The 12,248-nt window shown below is 79.3% G+C and overlaps 1 protein-coding gene across 1 annotated transcript in view; it reads right to left on the bottom strand.

Annotated features, from left to right (window-relative positions):
- The window catches only part of LOC140389787 (adenylate cyclase type 10-like), a 452,930-nt gene that overhangs the window by 418,322 nt on the left and 22,360 nt on the right, over positions 1–12,248 (bottom strand). The gene's annotated exons all lie outside the window — the stretch shown is intronic.

Here is a 12,248-nt window from a genome sequence, read left to right as displayed (position 1 = left end):
CACCCGCCCCACCCCCACACTCGTCCCCCACCCACCCCTCACACTCTTCCCCCCCCCACCCACCCCACCCCTCACACTCTCCCCCCACCCGCCCCACCCCTCACACACGTCCCCCACCCGCCCCACCCCTCACACACGTCCCCCACCCGCCCCACCCCTCACACTCTCCCCCCACCCGCCCCAACCATCACACTCGTCCCCCCAAGCGCCCCACCCCTCACACACGTCCCTCCAAGCGCCCCACCCCTCACACTTGTCCACCCAACCGCCCCACCCCTTACTCTCCCCACAACCGCCCCACCCCTCACACTCGTCCCCCACCCTTCACACTCGTCTCCCACCTGCCCCACTCCTCACACTCGTCCCCCACCCGCCCCGCCCTCACACTCGTCCCCTACCCGCCCCACCCCTCACACTCGTCCCCGACCCGCCCCACCCTCACACTCGTCCCCGACCCGCCCCACCCCTCACACTCGTCCCCTCAACCGCCCCACCCCTCACTCGTCCCCCACCCGCCCTACCCCTCACACTCGTCCCCCACCCCTCACACTCGTCAACACACCCACCCCACCCCTCACACTCGTCCCCCATCCGCCCCACCCCTCACACTCGTCCCCCCAACCGCCCCACCCCTCACACTCGTCCCCCACCCGCCCCACTCCTCACTCGTCCCCCACCCGCCCCACTCCTTACACTCGTCCCCCACCCGCCCCGCCCTCACACTCGTCCCCCACCCGCCCCGCCCCTCACACTCGTCCCCTACCCGCCCCGCCCCTCACACTCGTCCCCCACCCGCCCCACCCCTCACACTCGTCCCCCACCCGCCCCACCCCTCACACTCTTCCCCCACCCGCCCCACCCCTCACACTCTCCCCCCAACCGCCCCACCCCTCATACACGTCCCCCACCCGCCCCATCCCTCACACTCTCCCCCCACCCGCCCCACCCCTCACACTCGTCCCCCCCAACCGCCCCACCCTTCACACTCGTCCCCCCCAACCGCCCCACCCTTCACACTCGTTCCGCCAACCGCCACACACTCGCCCCCCCGACCGCCCCACCCTTCACACTCGTCCCCCACCCCTCACACTCGTCCCCCACCCGCTCCACCCCTCACACTCGTCCCCCACCCGCTCCACCCCACACTCGTCCCCCACCCGCCCCACCCCTCACACTCGTCCCCCGCCCCTCACACTCGTCCCCCACCCGCCCCACCCCACCCCTCACACGCGTCCCCCGCCCCTCACACGCGCCCCCCGCCCCTCACACGCGCCCCCCGCCCCTCACACGCGCCCCCCGCCCCTCACACGCGCCCCCCGCCCCTCACACGCGCCCCCCGCCCCTCACACTCGCCCCCCGCCCCTCACACTCGCCCCCCGCCCCTCACACTCGCCCCCCGCCCCTCACACTCGCCCCCCGCCCCTCACACTCGCCCCCCGCCCCTCACACTCGCCCCCCGCCCCTCACACTCGCCCCCCGCCCCTCACACTCGCCCCCCGCCCCTCACACTCGCCCCCCGCCCCTCACACTCGCCCCCCGCCCCTCACACTCGCCCCCCGCCCCTCACACTCGCCCCCCGCCCCTCACACTCGCCCCCCGCCCCTCACACTCGCCCCCCGCCCCTCACACTCGCCCCCCGCCCCACACACTCGCCCCCCGCCCCACACACTCGCCCCCCGCCCCACACACTCGCCCCCCGCCCCACACACTCGCCCCCCGCCCCACACACTCGCCCCCCGCCCCACACACTCGCCCCCCGCCCCACACACTCGCCCCCCGCCCCACACACTCGCCCCCCGCCCCACACACTCGCCCCCCGCCCCACACACTCGCCCCCCGCCCCACACACTCGCCCCCCGCCCCACACACTCGCCCCCCGCCCCACACACTCGCCCCCCGCCCCTCACACTCGCCCCCCGCCCCTCACACTCGCCCCCCGCCCCTCACACTCGCCCCCCGCCCCTCACACTCGCCCCCCGCCCCTCACACTCGCCCCCCGCCCCTCACACTCGCCCCCCGCCCCTCACACTCGCCCCCCGCCCCTCACACTCGCCCCCCGCCCCTCACACTCGCCCCCCGCCCCTCACACTCGCCCCCCGCCCCTCACACTCGCCCCCCGCCCCTCACACTCGCCCCCCGCCCCTCACACTCGCCCCCCGCCCCTCACACTCGCCCCCCGCCCCTCACACTCGCCCCCCGCCCCTCACACTCGCCCCCCGCCCCTCACACTCGCCCCCCGCCCCTCACACTCGCCCCCCGCCCCTCACACTCGCCCCCCGCCCCTCACACTCGCCCCCCGCCCCTCACACTCGCCCCCCGCCCCTCACACTCGCCCCCCGCCCCTCACACTCGCCCCCCGCCCCTCACACTCGCCCCCCGCCCCTCACACTCGCCCCCCGCCCCTCACACTCGCCCCCCGCCCCTCACACTCGCCCCCCGCCCCTCACACTCGCCCCCCGCCCCTCACACTCGCCCCCCGCCCCTCACACTCGCCCCCCGCCCCTCACACTCGCCCCCCGCCCCTCACACTCGCCCCCCGCCCCTCACACTCGCCCCCCGCCCCTCACACTCGCCCCCCGCCCCTCACACTCGCCCCCCGCCCCTCACACTCGCCCCCCGCCCCTCACACTCGCCCCCCGCCCCTCACACTCGCCCCCCGCCCCTCACACTCGCCCCCCGCCCCTCACACTCGCCCCCCGCCCCTCACACTCGCCCCCCGCCCCTCACACTCGCCCCCCGCCCCTCACACTCGCCCCCCGCCCCTCACACTCGCCCCCCGCCCCTCACACTCGCCCCCCGCCCCTCACACTCGCCCCCCGCCCCTCACACTCGCCCCCCGCCCCTCACACTCGCCCCCCGCCCCTCACACTCGCCCCCCGCCCCTCACACTCGCCCCCCGCCCCTCACACTCGCCCCCCGCCCCTCACACTCGCCCCCCGCCCCTCACACTCGCCCCCCGCCCCTCACACTCGCCCCCCGCCCCTCACACTCGCCCCCCGCCCCTCACACTCGCCCCCCGCCCCTCACACTCGCCCCCCGCCCCTCACACTCGCCCCCCGCCCCTCACACTCGCCCCCCGCCCCTCACACTCGCCCCCCGCCCCTCACACTCGCCCCCCGCCCCTCACACTCGCCCCCCGCCCCTCACACTCGCCCCCCGCCCCTCACACTCGCCCCCCGCCCCTCACACTCGCCCCCCGCCCCTCACACTCGCCCCCCGCCCCTCACACTCGCCCCCCGCCCCTCACACTCGCCCCCCGCCCCTCACACTCGCCCCCCGCCCCTCACACTCGCCCCCCGCCCCTCACACTCGCCCCCCGCCCCTCACACTCGCCCCCCGCCCCTCACACTCGCCCCCCGCCCCTCACACTCGCCCCCCGCCCCTCACACTCGCCCCCCGCCCCTCACACTCGCCCCCCGCCCCTCACACTCGCCCCCCGCCCCTCACACTCGCCCCCGCCCTCACACTCGCCCCCCGCCCTCACACTCGCCCCCCGCCCCTCACACTCGCCCCCCGCCCCTCACACTCGCCCCCCGCCCCTCACACTCGCCCCCCGCCCCTCACACTCGCCCCCCGCCCCTCACACTCGCCCCCCGCCCCTCACACTCGCCCCCCGCCCCTCACACTCGCCCCCCGCCCCTCACACTCGCCCCCCGCCCCTCACACTCGCCCCCCGCCCCTCACACTCGCCCCCCGCCCCTCACACTCGCCCCCCGCCCCTCACACTCGCCCCCCGCCCCTCACACTCGCCCCCCGCCCCTCACACTCGCCCCCCCGCCCCTCACACTCGCCCCCGCCCTCACACTCGCCCCCGCCCCTCACACTCGCCCCCCGCCCCTCACACTCGCCCCCCGCCCCTCACACTCGCCCCCCGCCCCTCACACTCGCCCCCCGCCCCTCACACTCGCCCCCCGCCCCTCACACTCGCCCCCCGCCCCTCACACTCGCCCCCCGCCCCTCACACTCGCCCCCCGCCCCTCACACTCGCCCCCGCCCTCACACTCGCCCCCCGCCCCTCACACTCGCCCCCGCCCCTCACACTCGCCCCCCGCCCCTCACACTCGCCCCCCGCCCCTCACACTCGCCCCCCGCCCCTCACACTCGCCCCCCGCCCTCACCTCGCCCCCGCCCCTCACACTCGCCCCCCGCCCCTCACACTCGCCCCCCGCCCCTCACACTCGCCCCCCGCCCTCACACTCGCCCCCCGCCCCTCACACTCGCCCCCCGCCCCTCACACTCGCCCCCCGCCCCTCACACTCGCCCCCCCGCCCCTCACACTCGCCCCCCGCCCCTCACACTCGCCCCCCGCCCCTCACACTCGCCCCCCGCCCCTCACACTCGCCCCCCGCCCCTCACACTCGCCCCCCGCCCCTCACACTCGCCCCCCGCCCCTCACACTCGCCCCCCGCCCCTCACACTCGCCCCCCGCCCCTCACACTCGCCCCCCGCCCCTCACACTCGCCCCCCGCCCCTCACACTCGCCCCCCGCCCCTCACACTCGCCCCCCGCCCCTCACACTCGCCCCCCGCCCCTCACACTCGCCCCCCGCCCCTCACACTCGCCCCCCGCCCCTCACACTCGCCCCCCGCCCCTCACACTCGCCCCCCGCCCCTCACACTCGCCCCCCGCCCCTCACACTCGCCCCCCGCCCCTCACACTCGCCCCCCGCCCCTCACACTCGCCCCCCCGCCCCTCACACTCGCCCCCCGCCCCTCACACTCGCCCCCCGCCCCTCACACTCGCCCCCCGCCCCTCACACTCGCCCCCCGCCCCTCACACTCGCCCCCGCCCTCACACTCGCCCCCCGCCCCTCACACTCGCCCCCCGCCCCTCACACTCGCCCCCCGCCCCTCACACTCGCCCCCCGCCCCTCACACTCGCCCCCCCGCCCCTCACACTCGCCCCCCGCCCCTCACACTCGCCCCCCGCCCCTCACACTCGCCCCCCGCCCCTCACACTCGCCCCCCGCCCCTCACACTCGCCCCCCGCCCCTCACACTCGCCCCCCGCCCCTCACACTCGCCCCCCGCCCCTCACACTCGCCCCCCGCCCCTCACACTCGCCCCCCGCCCCTCACACTCGCCCCCGCCCCTCACACTCGCCCCCCCGCCCCTCACACTCGCCCCCGCCCCTCACACGCCCGCCCCACACTCGCCCCCGCCCCTCACACTCGCCCCCCGCCCCTCACACTCGCCCCCCGCCCCTCACACTCGCCCCCCCGCCCCTCACACTCGCCCCCCGCCCCTCACACTCGCCCCCCGCCCCTCACACTCGCCCCCCGCCCCTCACACTCGCCCCCGCCCCTCACACTCGCCCCCCGCCCCTCACACTCGCCCCCCGCCCCCTCACACTCGCCCCCCGCCCCTCACACTCGCCCCCCGCCCCTCACACTCGCCCCCGCCCCTCACACTCGCCCCCCGCCCCTCACACTCGCCCCCCGCCCCTCACACTCGCCCCCCCGCCCCTCACACTCGCCCCCCGCCCCTCACACTCGCCCCCCCGCCCCTCACACTCGCCCCCCGCCCCTCACACTCGCCCCCCGCCCCTCACACTCGCCCCCCGCCCCTCACACTCGCCCCCCGCCCCTCACACTCGCCCCCCGCCCTCACACTCGCCCCCCGCCCCTCACACTCGCCCCCCCGCCCCCTCACACTCGCCCCCCGCCCCTCACACTCGCCCCCCGCCCCTCACACTCGCCCCCCGCCCCTCACACTCGCCCCCCGCCCCTCACACTCGCCCCCCGCCCCTCACACTCGCCCCCCGCCCCTCACACTCGCCCCCCGCCCCTCACACTCGCCCCCCGCCCCTCACACTCGCCCCCGCCCCTCACACTCGCCCCCCGCCCCTCACACTCGCCCCCCGCCCCTCACACACTCGCCCCCCGCCCCTCACACTCGCCCCCCGCCCCTCACACTCGCCCCCCGCCCCTCACACTCGCCCCCCGCCCCTCACACTCGCCCCCCGCCCCTCACACTCGCCCCCCGCCCCTCACACTCGCCCCCGCCCTCACACTCGCCCCCGCCTCACACTCGCCCCCCGCCCCTCACACTCGCCCCCCGCCCTCACACTCGCCCCCCGCCCTCACACTCGCCCCCCGCCCCTCACACTCGCCCCCCGCCCCTCACACTCGCCCCCCGCCCCTCACACTCGCCCCCCGCCCCTCACACTCGCCCCCCGCCCCTCACACTCGCCCCCCGCCCCTCACACTCGCCCCCCCGCCCCTCACACTCGCCCCCGCCCCTCACACTCGCCCCCGCCCCTCACACTCGCCCCCCGCCCCTCACACTCGCCCCCCGCCCCTCACACTCGCCCCCCGCCCCTCACACTCGCCCCCGCCCCTCACACTCGCCCCCCGCCCCTCACACTCGCCCCCCGCCCCTCACACTCGCCCCCCCGCCCCTCACACTCGCCCCCCGCCCCTCACACTCGCCCCCCGCCCCTCACACTCGCCCCCGCCCCTCACACTCGCCCCCCGCCCCTCACACTCGCCCCCCGCCCCTCACACTCGCCCCCCGCCCCTCACACTCGCCCCCCGCCCCTCACACTCGCCCCCCGCCCCTCACACTCGCCCCCCGCCCTCACACTCGCCCCCCGCCCCTCACACTCGCCCCCCGCCCCTCACACTCGCCCCCCGCCCCTCACACTCGCCCCCGCCCCTCACACTGCCCCCGCCCTCACACTCGCCCCGCCCCTCACACTCGCCCCCGCCCCTCACACTCGCCCCCCCGCCCCTCACACTCGCCCCCGCCCCTCACACTCGCCCCCCGCCCCTCACACTCGCCCCCCGCCCCTCACACTCGCCCCCGCCTCACACTCGCCCCCGCCCCTCACACTCGCCCCCCGCCCCTCACACTCGCCCCCCGCCCCTCACACTCGCCCCCCCGCCCCTCACACTCGCCCCCCGCCCCTCACACTCGCCCCCCGCCCCTCACACTCGCCCCCCGCCCCTCACACTCGCCCCCCGCCCCTCACACTCGCCCCCCGCCCCTCACACTCGCCCCCCGCCCCTCACACTCGCCCCCCGCCCCTCACACTCGCCCCCGCCCCTCACACTCGCCCCCCGCCCCTCACACTCGCCCCCCGCCCTCACACTCGCCCCCCGCCCCTCACACTCGCCCCCCGCCCCTCACACTCGCCCCCCGCCCCTCACACTCGCCCCCGCCCCTCACACTCGCCCCCCCGCCCCTCACACTCGCCCCCCGCCCCTCACACTCGCCCCCCGCCCCTCACACTCGCCCCCCCGCCCCTCACACTCGCCCCCCGCCCCTCACACTCGCCCCCCGCCCCTCACACTCGCCCCCCCGCCCCTCACACTCGCCCCCCGCCCCTCACACTCGCCCCCCGCCCTCACACTCGCCCCCCGCCCCTCACACTCGCCCCCCGCCCCTCACACTCGCCCCCCCGCCCCTCACACTCGCCCCCCGCCCCTCACACTCGCCCCCCGCCCCTCACACTCGCCCCCCGCCCCTCACACTCGCCCCCCGCCCCTCACACTCGCCCCCCGCCCCTCACACTCGCCCCCCGCCCTCACACTCGCCCCCCCCCTCACACTCGCCCCCCGCCCCTCACACTCGCCCCCGCCCCTCACACTCGCCCCCCGCCCCTCACACTCGCCCCCCGCCCCTCACACTCGCCCCCGCCCCTCACACTCGCCCCCCGCCCCTCACACTCGCCCCCGCCCCTCACACTCGCCCCCCGCCCCTCACACTCGCCCCCCGCCCCTCACACTCGCCCCCCGCCCCTCACACTCGCCCCCCGCCCCTCACACTCGCCCCCCGCCCCTCACACTCGCCCCCCGCCCCTCACACTCGCCCCCCGCCCCTCACACTCGCCCCCCGCCCCTCACACTCGCCCCCCGCCCCTCACACTCGCCCCCCGCCCCTCACACTCGCCCCCCGCCCCTCACACTCGCCCCCCGCCCCTCACACTCGCCCCCCGCCCCTCACACTCGCCCCCCGCCCCTCACACTCGCCCCCCGCCCCTCACACTCGCCCCCCGCCCCTCACACTCGCCCCCCGCCCCTCACACTCGCCCCCCGCCCCTCACACTCGCCCCCCGCCCCTCACACTCGCCCCCCGCCCCTCACACTCGCCCCCCGCCCCTCACACTCGCCCCCCGCCCCTCACACTCGCCCCCCGCCCCTCACACTCGCCCCCGCCCCTCCCGCCCCCGCCCTCACACTCGCCCCCCGCCCCTCACACTCGCCCCCCGCCCCTCACACTCGCCCCCCGCCCCTCACACTCGCCCCCCGCCCCTCACACTCGCCCCCCGCCCCTCACACTCGCCCCCCGCCCCTCACACTCGCCCCCCGCCCCTCACACTCGCCCCCCGCCCCTCACACTCGCCCCCCGCCCCTCACACTCGCCCCCCGCCCCTCACACTCGCCCCCCGCCCCTCACACTCGCCCCCCGCCCCTCACACTCGCCCCCCGCCCCTCACACTCGCCCCCCGCCCCTCACACTCGCCCCCCGCCCCTCACACTCGCCCCCCGCCCCTCACACTCGCCCCCCGCCCCTCACACTCGCCCCCCGCCCCTCACACTCGCCCCCCGCCCCTCACACTCGCCCCCCGCCCCTCACACTCGCCCCCCGCCCCTCACACTCGCCCCCCGCCCCTCACACTCGCCCCCCGCCCCTCACACTCGCCCCCCGCCCCTCACACTCGCCCCCCGCCCCTCACACTCGCCCCCCGCCCCTCACACTCGCCCCCCGCCCCTCACACTCGCCCCCCGCCCCTCACACTCGCCCCCCGCCCCTCACACTCGCCCCCCGCCCCTCACACTCGCCCCCCGCCCCTCACACTCGCCCCCCGCCCCTCACACTCGCCCCCCGCCCCTCACACTCGCCCCCCGCCCCTCACACTCGCCCCCCGCCCCTCACACTCGCCCCCCGCCCCTCACACTCGCCCCCCGCCCCTCACACTCGCCCCCCGCCCCTCACACTCGCCCCCCGCCCCTCACACTCGCCCCCCGCCCCTCACACTCGCCCCCCGCCCCTCACACTCGCCCCCCGCCCCTCACACTCGCCCCCCGCCCCTCACACTCGCCCCCCGCCCCTCACACTCGCCCCCCGCCCCTCACACTCGCCCCCCGCCCCTCACACTCGCCCCCCGCCCCTCACACTCGCCCCCCGCCCCTCACACTCGCCCCCCGCCCCTCACACTCGCCCCCCGCCCCTCACACTCGCCCCCCGCCCCTCACACTCGCCCCCCGCCCCTCACACTCGCCCCCCGCCCCTCACACTCGCCCCCCGCCCCTCACACTCGCCCCCCGCCCCTCACACTCGCCCCCCGCCCCTCACACTCGCCCCCCGCCCCTCACACTCGCCCCCCGCCCCTCACACTCGCCCCCCGCCCCTCACACTCGCCCCCCGCCCCTCACACTCGCCCCCCGCCCCTCACACTCGCCCCCCGCCCCTCACACTCGCCCCCCGCCCCTCACACTCGCCCCCCGCCCCTCACACTCGCCCCCCGCCCCTCACACTCGCCCCCCGCCCCTCACACTCGCCCCCCGCCCCTCACACTCGCCCCCCGCCCCTCACACTCGCCCCCCGCCCCTCACACTCGCCCCCCGCCCCTCACACTCGCCCCCCGCCCCTCACACTCGCCCCCCGCCCCTCACACTCGCCCCCCGCCCCTCACACTCGCCCCCCGCCCCTCACACTCGCCCCCCGCCCCTCACACTCGCCCCCCGCCCCTCACACTCGCCCCCCGCCCCTCACACTCGCCCCCCGCCCCTCACACTCGCCCCCCGCCCCTCACACTCGCCCCCCGCCCCTCACACTCGCCCCCCGCCCCTCACACTCGCCCCCCGCCCCTCACACTCGCCCCCCGCCCCTCACACTCGCCCCCCGCCCCTCACACTCGCCCCCCGCCCCTCACACTCGCCCCCCGCCCCTCACACTCGCCCCCCGCCCCTCACACTCGCCCCCCGCCCCTCACACTCGCCCCCCGCCCCTCACACTCGCCCCCCGCCCCTCACACTCGCCCCCCGCCCCTCACACTCGCCCCCCGCCCCTCACACTCGCCCCCCGCCCCTCACACTCGCCCCCCGCCCCTCACACTCGCCCCCCGCCCCTCACACTCGCCCCCCGCCCCTCACACTCGCCCCCCGCCCCTCACACTCGCCCCCCGCCCCTCACACTCGCCCCCCGCCCCTCACACTCGCCCCCCGCCCCTCACACTCGCCCCCCGCCCCTCACACTCGCCCCCCGCCCCTCACACTCGCCCCCCGCCCCTCACACTCGCCCCCCGCCCCTCACACTCGCCCCCCGCCCCTCACACTCGCCCCCCGCCCCTCACACTCGCCCCCCGCCCCTCACACTCGCCCCCCGCCCCTCACACTCGCCCCCCGCCCCTCACACTCGCCCCCCGCCCCTCACACTCGCCCCCCGCCCCTCACACTCGCCCCCCGCCCCTCACACTCGCCCCCCGCCCCTCACACTCGCCCCCCGCCCCTCACACTCGCCCCCCGCCCCTCACACTCGCCCCCCGCCCCTCACACTCGCCCCCCGCCCCTCACACTCGCCCCCCGCCCCTCACACTCGCCCCCCGCCCCTCACACTCGCCCCCCGCCCCTCACACTCGCCCCCCGCCCCTCACACTCGCCCCCCGCCCCTCACACTCGCCCCCCGCCCCTCACACTCGCCCCCCGCCCCTCACACTCGCCCCCCGCCCCTCACACTCGCCCCCCGCCCCTCACACTCGCCCCCCGCCCCTCACACTCGCCCCCCGCCCCTCACACTCGCCCCCCGCCCCTCACACTCGCCCCCCGCCCCTCACACTCGCCCCCCGCCCCTCACACTCGCCCCCCGCCCCTCACACTCGCCCCCCGCCCCTCACACTCGCCCCCCGCCCCTCACACTCGCCCCCCGCCCCTCACACTCGCCCCCCGCCCCTCACACTCGCCCCCCGCCCCTCACACTCGCCCCCCGCCCCTCACACTCGCCCCCCGCCCCTCACACTCGCCCCCCGCCCCTCACACTCGCCCCCCGCCCCTCACACTCGCCCCCCGCCCCTCACACTCGCCCCCCGCCCCTCACACTCGCCCCCCGCCCCTCACACTCGCCCCCCGCCCCTCACACTCGCCCCCCGCCCCTCACACTCGCCCCCCGCCCCTCACACTCGCCCCCCGCCCCTCACACTCGCCCCCCGCCCCTCACACTCGCCCCCCGCCCCTCACACTCGCCCCCCGCCCCTCACACTCGCCCCCCGCCCCTCACACTCGCCCCCCGCCCCTCACACTCGCCCCCCGCCCCTCACACTCGCCCCCCGCCCCTCACACTCGCCCCCCGCCCCTCACACTCGCCCCCCGCCCCTCACACTCGCCCCCCGCCCCTCACACTCGCCCCCCGCCCCTCACACTCGCCCCCCGCCCCTCACACTCGCCCCCCGCCCCTCACACTCGCCCCCCGCCCCTCACACTCGCCCCCCGCCCCTCACACTCGCCCCCCGCCCCTCACACTCGCCCCCCGCCCCTCACACTCGCCCCCCGCCCCTCACACTCGCCCCCCGCCCCTCACACTCGCCCCCCGCCCCTCACACTCGCCCCCCGCCCCTCACACTCGCCCCCCGCCCCTCACACTCGCCCCCCGCCCCTCACACTCGCCCCCCGCCCCTCACACTCGCCCCCCGCCCCTCACACTCGCCCCCCGCCCCTCACACTCGCCCCCCGCCCCTCACACTCGCCCCCCGCCCCTCACACTCGCCCCCCGCCCCTCACACTCGCCCCCCGCCCCTCACACTCGCCCCCCGCCCCTCACACTCGCCCCCCGCCCCTCACACTCGCCCCCCGCCCCTCACACTCGCCCCCCGCCCCTCACACTCGCCCCCCGCCCCTCACACTCGCCCCCCGCCCCTCACACTCGCCCCCCGCCCCTCACACTCGCCCCCCGCCCCTCACACTCGCCCCCCGCCCCTCACACTCGCCCCCCGCCCCTCACACTCGCCCCCCGCCCCTCACACTCGCCCCCCGCCCCTCACACTCGCCCCCCGCCCCTCACACTCGCCCCCCGCCCCTCACACTCGCCCCCCGCCCCTCACACTCGCCCCCCGCCCCTCACACTCGCCCCCCGCCCCTCACACTCGCCCCCCGCCCCTCACACTCGCCCCCCGCCCCTCACACTCGCCCCCCGCCCCTCACACTCGCCCCCCGCCCCTCACACTCGCCCCCCGCCCCTCACACTCGCCCCCCGCCCCTCACACTCGCCCCCCGCCCCTCACACTCGCCCCCCGCCCCTCACACTCGCCCCC

Source organism: Scyliorhinus torazame, chromosome 2 (assembly GCF_047496885.1).
Source record: "Scyliorhinus torazame isolate Kashiwa2021f chromosome 2, sScyTor2.1, whole genome shotgun sequence".
Taxonomy (NCBI): Eukaryota; Metazoa; Chordata; class Chondrichthyes; order Carcharhiniformes; family Scyliorhinidae; genus Scyliorhinus; species Scyliorhinus torazame.
Note: the sequence above shows the minus strand (reverse complement) of the source record. Positions and strands in the feature narration are given on the sequence as shown.